We start from the raw sequence: 7,964 nt of genomic DNA, 5'->3' as shown, positions 1-7,964 counted from the left end.
GATCGCACAGGCCAACACTGAACAACCTTATCTAGGTGTTGTGCGTGCGAGCAACAGGCGCAGGCAGCTAATGTGGTTCTGACCCGCAGTCAGTGACCCCTGACTGAAATACTGCGGAACCCTGACTGAAGTGCCGACCCAGCATGCCCTCAATATTGTACCTTCGCCAAACCTTGCCATTTTCGGGTTATATTGTCCTGCGCGGCCGTTGTGTAACAGTTGGTCGTTACTCTGCCCCTCCTACACCGACGTGCGATGCTATGCACCATTAGCAAGGCTGTGATTGTTTTGTGTCCCTGGTAACATCTTACTATACAGTAGTCGCTCCCAGTCGGCCTAACGATGATTATACTCGGGCTGTTAAATTAATAATTTGAGCTCGGATGTTACGAAAGGACACTTAAAGGTTGCAGGAAGTTACTCCCATCACTGATAATCGCGGTGTCCTAAAGTATGTAAGAAGCCCCTGAATGTTAGTGTTAGGTGTGGACTATACGCGGATCTGGCTATCATATCAAGCAACATAAAATAAACTTCAATTAGTTTGGCATGTTTTCGAAACTTTCATAAAGTTTGATCATATATATGTTATAATGTTGATCTAAATCATTATTACTAAAGGATACTGTCCATGGTTTAATGTCCGATTCCTGCGTTTTTTAGAGGATGTTCTAGTAAAATAATATTCTGATGACTTTGGTCTCCCGGGATCTTCTTGTGTTATTTACTCCACGATGTGACGTCACGAATCTGGCCAACAATCTAGAATTGAGACGCGGTATAATTCACGGATTAGCATTTATATTGCTGTATTATTAGTAGCCAGGTATTTAGTCTCTGCCCTAACTACCGTGATGTATACCTGCTCATAAATTATGTTCGTAGTGCTTATTCGTTTTTCCTGTTCTTTACGTCGATGTTTTTGTAATGTCTTATTTTCTGAATACTTCTCCATCAATTAGACTGCGCTAGGAGGCAAAGAATGACATCTGTCGATAAATGACGATTTAGCGCAATGTACATCTACTGTGCATGCTATATTTTCTATTTCTAATGGTCCTGTAATATTACATTACCATAATTTCAGGATGAATATAGAGATATCCTCTTATTAGAGGAATCTCGTATATTGATGAAATCTCTATTATTCGCACTTCTGATAATATGTATCCGTTACAAACATGATATTATGATGTGTATATGGTATGTAGCGTCTAATAAGGGCGCCCACCCGAAATTTTGGGAGCATGACGAGGAAATGGTTTTTTGCGGTTTCTTGCGAGATGAACCATTTTGGTTCAAAAATTAGATACGAAAAATAATGTATTCATCGAATTATTACATTTTTAAAGGTGTAGCATACTTCCTCCTTGTGTCGCTGGCCTCTTTCTCTTTCATTCTTGTCTACCCCCCCCCTCTCTCTCTCTCGCTCTCTCTCTCTCTCTCTCTCTCGCTTTCTCTCTCTCCTTCTCTCTGTATCACGCACACGCCCCATCATCCTTTTTCTCTCTCAATTTCTTATTCTCTCTTTCTCGCTTCTCACTCTCCCTCGCTGCTTTCGTCCCCTTCTCCCTCTCTTGCCATATGTCTCCCTCTCTCACTTGTTCCATTCTCAGTCTCTATCTCTGCATTTCTCCCACCATTCTCCCTTCCTTCCTCCCCTTTATATAGGTTCCCGACCACGGCGTACGCGTCAGTCTCTTAAAACTGACATTTACTGAAAGGTCGATCGAGAGCATGCATGCCAACGCGCCTAGTCATTCTGCTGCATTGGGTCCTGCCTTCGCGAAATCCTCTTCCTAATTCGAACATGCGTTCGCATCCTCATGGATCGTCTCGTTGGTTTTTTCGGGGGTGCCGCCTCGTGGGAGATGACTCAGAGGTCAAAGGTTTTCCCCGCAATGACTCATCGAGCGGGAATCGAACTGAAGCTCGTTGTTTTTCTCACTCGTCTGCTCTGTGCGTGCGATTACCGTCTGCTATATTCGGCTGCAATCGTGCTTATAATATGTCAACAAGTCGCGAGTGTATGCGTATATACTTATATGTCTCGCCCCCTCTCTCTTTCCCCCTTTCTCTCCCCCCCCCTCTCTCTCTCTCGTTCTCTCTCTTTCTCTCCTCTCTCTCTCTCTCTCTCTCTCTCTCTCTCTTCTCTCTCTCCTCTCTCTCTCTCTTCTCTCTCTTCTCTCTCTCTCTCTCTCTCTCTCTCTCTCTCTCCCCTTCTTCCCCTTTCTCTCTCGCCTGCTCGCGTCCGCTCCCTCACCCTCTGCCCTCGTATACCCGCCTATATTTGTTCGTAATTAGCCATATATGTGTTTACAACTCTCATTATATTCCTCTCAATAAATATCTCAATTATATCTCAATTATATCTCAATAAACAAATATATTTTCGCCTGACGTGATTATAATTATTTTTGGAAAATAATTTGGCCAATAAAATGCGAAAAAACGTGTACATTTTCTAAATTCCTCACTCGTTATATATTTTGTTATGTTATTCCTAGTAGCATTCCGAGTAATTCTTTCTTTTTTATTTGGTTATTAATTTGTTTATTTATTATAACAATGTTAAATGCCGATAAATTCAAGTCTAAAGTAGGTACAGATCTACGTAGAGAAATAAGGAACTTTAAAGGCGGTTCTCGTAAACACACTCATAAAGAGAGAGCTAAACAGAGCGAGAGAGAGAGGGAGGGGAGCGTGTGTGAGACAGAGAGAGAGAGGGAAGAGACACTTATCTACTAATTGATAGTTAGATAGATAGATAGATAGATAGATAGATAAATAGATAGATAGATAGATAGAAAGAAAGAAAGATAGATAGATAGATGGATAGATAGATAGATAGATAGACAGATAGATAGATAGATAGATAGATAGATAGATAGATAGATAGATAGATAGATAGATAGATAGATAGATAGATAAGCAGACACATAGAGAGACAGAGCATGAAGGGTGGTGTGTGTGTGGGGGGGGGGAGACAGACACGAGAAGACCTGTCAACGAAGGACTTGTAAGCAGAGCATGAGTAAGCCTAAAGTCAGCAAGTCCCAAATAACATAAACAAGTTCGAATGATAAACAAGTTGCGGTATGCGCTGCGGCCTCCGGCAGCTCTGTTTGTTGCAACCCTATCCTCTAGGCGTTAGAATCTTATTCATATTTTATAAGCGCCCGCCCCCCCTCCCGTCGACTAATGCGCGAGATCTACGCAATGCGTACGCATAGAAAAACATTTCGACGAAAATAATCACTCCGTTAGTTTCGTAGCACGTGGATAGATGGCGCCACGGATAGAAAGTGCAGCGCGTCTTAAATGGACTTTAAAACGACGGAGAGCGGGTTCACGTGCGACGTGATCAGTTAGACAAGAATTTATGTTGGTGTTTGAAGTGTCCCTCCGTCAAGTTTGTTTTCTGTCTCACCCTCTTCTCGCTCCTTTCTTGCACGCGCTTGCACGAGCTCTCCCGTTCCCTCTTCCCCCTCTCTCTTCTCTCTCTCTCTCTCTCTCTATGTTTCTCTCTCGTTGTTACGCGGTATTTCTAACACGTGTCGCCATTCCCTTCTCTGTCTGTCTGTCTGTCTGTCCGTTTGTCTGTCTGGCTTTCCTTCTCCATATCCCTTCTCTATCTCTATATCGCCCTATACCTCACTATCTATCTATATCTCACTATCTCTCTATATCGCCCACTCTATATCTCACTATCTCTCTATATCTCACTATATCTCACTATATCTCTACATCTCACACCCTATATCTCACTATCTTTCTACATCACTAACTCACTATATCTCACTATCTCTCTATATCTCACTATCTCACTATATCTCTATATCTCACTATATCTCTATATCTCACTATATCTCTACATCTCACACCCTATATCTCACTATCTTTCTACATCACTAACTCACTATATCTCACTATCTCTCTATATCTCACTATCTCTCTATATCACTAACTCACTATATCTCTATATCTCACTATATCTCTACATCTCACACTCTATATCTCACTATCGTTCTACATCACTAACTCACTATATCTCACTATATCTCTCTATATCTCACACTCTATATTTCACTCTCTCTATGGCTCTCGCATAATTTCGCTGAGTTTCTTGGCTCGGCCCTCATGCTCTACAGTGCCAACGATACCCTCACCCGTGCTATGTATAGACCGATGCATATGACAGCCACAGCGACTCCAAGACACAGCTGAGAGGCCGCGGCCCAGCTGCGCAGAAAGCTAAAATAAGACCTGATTAAATTTCACGAGAGAGAGAGAGAGAGAGTGAGTGAGTGAGAAGAGAGAGAGAGTTGAGAGAGAGAGAGAGACGAGAGCGAGTGGAGGATGAGAGAGATGAGAGAGAGGAAGTAGAGAAGAGAAGAGAAGAGAGAGATGAGAGAGAGAGAGAGAGAGAGAGAGAAGAGAGAGAAAGAGGCGGCGAGCGAGTGAACAAGATAGAGAAAATGTGCGTGACAGCAAGCGCAGTGTGTTGGTGTTGTGGTGCGCGTGTGCGTGTGCGGTGCGTGTGGCGTGTGCGTGTGCGTTTGCGTGTGCGCCGCGCGCGCGGTGTGTGTGTGTGTGTGTGTGTGTGTGTGTGTGTGTGTTTGTGTGTGTTGTGCGTGTGTGTATGGCGTGTGCGTGGCGTTGTCGCGTGAAGAGAGAGCGAAGGAAGACAGCGCGCAGCGCGGAGAGAAGCGAGAGAGAGAGAGAGAAGAGCAGCGTTGTCTAAAATTGCGTTGACAGCAAGAAGACGCAAGAGAGCCGAACCGAATCGAAAATGCGACGAGTTAGACGGCGCATGCGCGGTATTTGTCAGTTAGCCGAATAGAACATGAGGATGAACCAAGGTTAAGTGACATCTAAAGGACACTTAATGCGCCTATCACATGACTTAATCAACACCTCTCTCTCTCTCTCCTCTCAGCTCCTCTCTCTTTCGCCTCTCTCTCATCCTCTCTCTCGTCTCTCTCTCTCTCTCTCTCTCTTCTTTCTCTCATCATCATCTCATTCATCTCTTTCTTATTCTCATCTCTCACTCGTCTCTCTTCCTCTCGCTCCCATCTCTCTTCTCTTCATCAGCTCCTCCTCTCTCTCTCTCTCTCTCTTATCTCTCTCTCTCTCTCTTCCTCTCCTCTCTCTTTCTCTCTCCTCTTCTGCTCCTATATTCTTATCTCATCGTCTCTCTCTCTCCTCTCTCTCTCTCTACGCCTCTCCTCTCTCTCTATCCTATTCTTTTCTCTCTGTCTCTCTCATCTCTCTCCCTCACCCTCTCTCTCCGTCTCTGCTATTTTTTCCTACGTGCCGTCTCTCTCGTCTCTCATCTCTCTCTTCACTCGCTCTCGATACCTCTATCACCGTGTATATTTATTGTATTTGTAGAACATGATAACGAAATATTTATGAGTAGACAAATCTTATAGATTTTTTTCCTCCATCGCGCATTCTCATCTTGTCGCGTTTAGATGACAGCACATAAAGGCGTCATACATAAACACTCAAATACGCTTTGTAGGTATGCTCCGTTTCGCGAGTTCACTAGCACGAGGCGAAGCGTGGGTGTGTGCTGCGCTTGTCGCTTAAAAGCCGCAGCAATGCCATCACGCTAATTTTCTCTAGTACTAGAACTAGCAAACACTCGTGTCATGCATAATCACACTACTCACTTATGACAAAATAAACTCTAGTTAGTCTCACTTATTATCACATGCGCGTTTGCTTAAAACACCACAAAAAGAGTGAGGAAACTGCGCAAACGCCGACTGTTTCCAAACAAAAATTAAGATCGAAGTGGTGACGTGACGTCACATGTTTTTATCTTTGGTTCCTGCGCCCGTAGCGCTGACCGCAGCGCATCCGTGCACGTTGCTGGGATTGTGCAAACTTCAACAACATTCGAGATTTTTCAAACAAACATTGAGACAGGTATATATTTCAAAATACCCTTTTATAAGACAACGCGCAGTGAAAATGGGAGGAATCTAGAGTTTATTTTGGCCCATAAGGTAGTATGTATTATTGCGATGACACGAAGGTAATTTGATAGTCATAGTTACTGGCGAAATTAGGCGTTTGATCGCATTGTGAGCCTTTAACAGTATCTAACTACACTCTAACTAAGTTAAGGTGTAGTACTAAGTGGCACCTACGGCACACTTAGTACACATAAATAAGTATATATTATAGAGTAATATTATATTTATGTGTAAGTGTGCAGTACGCGGTGCAGCACGTGCGGAGTGGGCGTGTGTCTTGCAGTGGCTGGAGCATTTGGCAGCACGGCTTTTGTCGGCAAAAATAGGTTGACAGGATGAGTAGAAAAACATAAAGACTCTGGTAGTAAATAGATTTCCGTATTTAATTTACATTATATTTTAATTGAAAACGCTTCAAGGGCATGTGTGCAGTACGGCCTAAATCAAAGTACGTAATATAGCTTGCTGCGGGAGAGATGGGTGGTGGACAGAGGGAAGGTGGCAGGAAAGACAGCTGAGGAACGGTGGAAGAAGAAGGAGGCTGAGCGTGCGACAAGGGAAACAACGAGAAGGGCGGGCGGGAATGAAGTAGTAGTTTTGCATCCTACTGACTAGGGCGCTCTCCTAATTATAAACGCAGATCTACTGATAAGAATTTATTACAGAAACCTATGTTGAGATACCCCCTCACCATATTAAATGCATTTTTAGTACAAAATATAACTCTTCTGGTGAGATATTGCGCATGCGCCTAAACAATAACGTAGCCAGATTATGTACTGACTGGTATATGCAGCCGGGACCTTACATGCAAGGTCTAATTCCTATTTCATAAGTGAGGTCTACTGATGGAATATTATCATAGAAATTTATGCTGGAATAACCCCTCTTCATTTTAAATTAATAATTTCGGCAAAATATCCTTCTTCTTGGGAGATATTGCGCATGCGCGAGCACCGTTTTAGACGTGCAGTACGGCCTAAATAAAAGTACGTAATATAGCTTACTGGGAGAGAGAGAGGGGTGGGAGACCAACGGAATGTGGCAGGGAAGACAGCCGAGGGACGGTGGAAGAAGAAGGAGGCTGAGTGTGCGACAAGGGAGACAAGGGAGACAAGGGGAAGGGCGGGCGAAGATGAAGTAGTCGTTTTGCACTCTACTAGCTAGGGCGCTCTCCTAATTATAAACACAGGTCTACTGATAAGAATTTATTACAGAAAGCTATGTTGAGATACCCCCTCACCATATTAAATGCATTTTCAGTACAAAATATAACTCCTCTGGTGAGATATTGCGCATGCGCTAAAACAGTAACGTAGCAATATTGTATACTGATTGGTTTATGCAGCGGAGACCTTACATGAAAGGTCTGCTTCCTATTTCATAAGTGAGATCTACTGAAAGAATATTATGATAGAATCTATGCTTGGTAAAATTTGATCTACATGCTTCACTTCGCTCGCAGCATCGCGCCACGATTCCCAGCTAGAGATTCCAGCATAGAGAGGTTATTCAGGCTTCATATACCAGTCAGTACATAATCTGGCTACGTTACTATTTGAGCGTATGCGCAATATCTCACCAGAAGAATTATATTTTGTGCTGAAAATGCATTTAATATGGTCATGGGGTATCTCAGCATAGGTTTCTGTAATAAATGCTTATCAGTAGACTTGTGTTTATAATTAAGAGAGCGCCCCAGCCAGTAGGGTGCAAAACTACTACTTCATCACCGCCCGCCCTTCCCCTTGTCTCCTTTGTCGCACGCTCAGTCTCCCACTCTTCTCTTCCATATTAGCAAGCCATATTACGTACTTTTATTTAGACCGTACTGCACATCTGAAACGGTGCTCACGCGTGCGCAATATCTCCAGAGAAGAAGAATATTTTTGCCAAAATTAATGAATTTAAAATGAAGAGGGGTTATCCTAGCATACTTGCATGCAAGGTCTTCGCTGCATAAACCAGTCAGAACAC

The sequence above is a fragment of the Priapulus caudatus genome, unplaced genomic scaffold, assembly GCF_000485595.1.
Source record: "Priapulus caudatus unplaced genomic scaffold, Priapulus_caudatus-5.0.1 Scaffold1179, whole genome shotgun sequence".
NCBI classification, from domain to species: Eukaryota; Metazoa; Priapulida; class Priapulimorpha; order Priapulimorphida; family Priapulidae; genus Priapulus; species Priapulus caudatus.
This window is presented reverse-complemented; position numbering follows the sequence as displayed.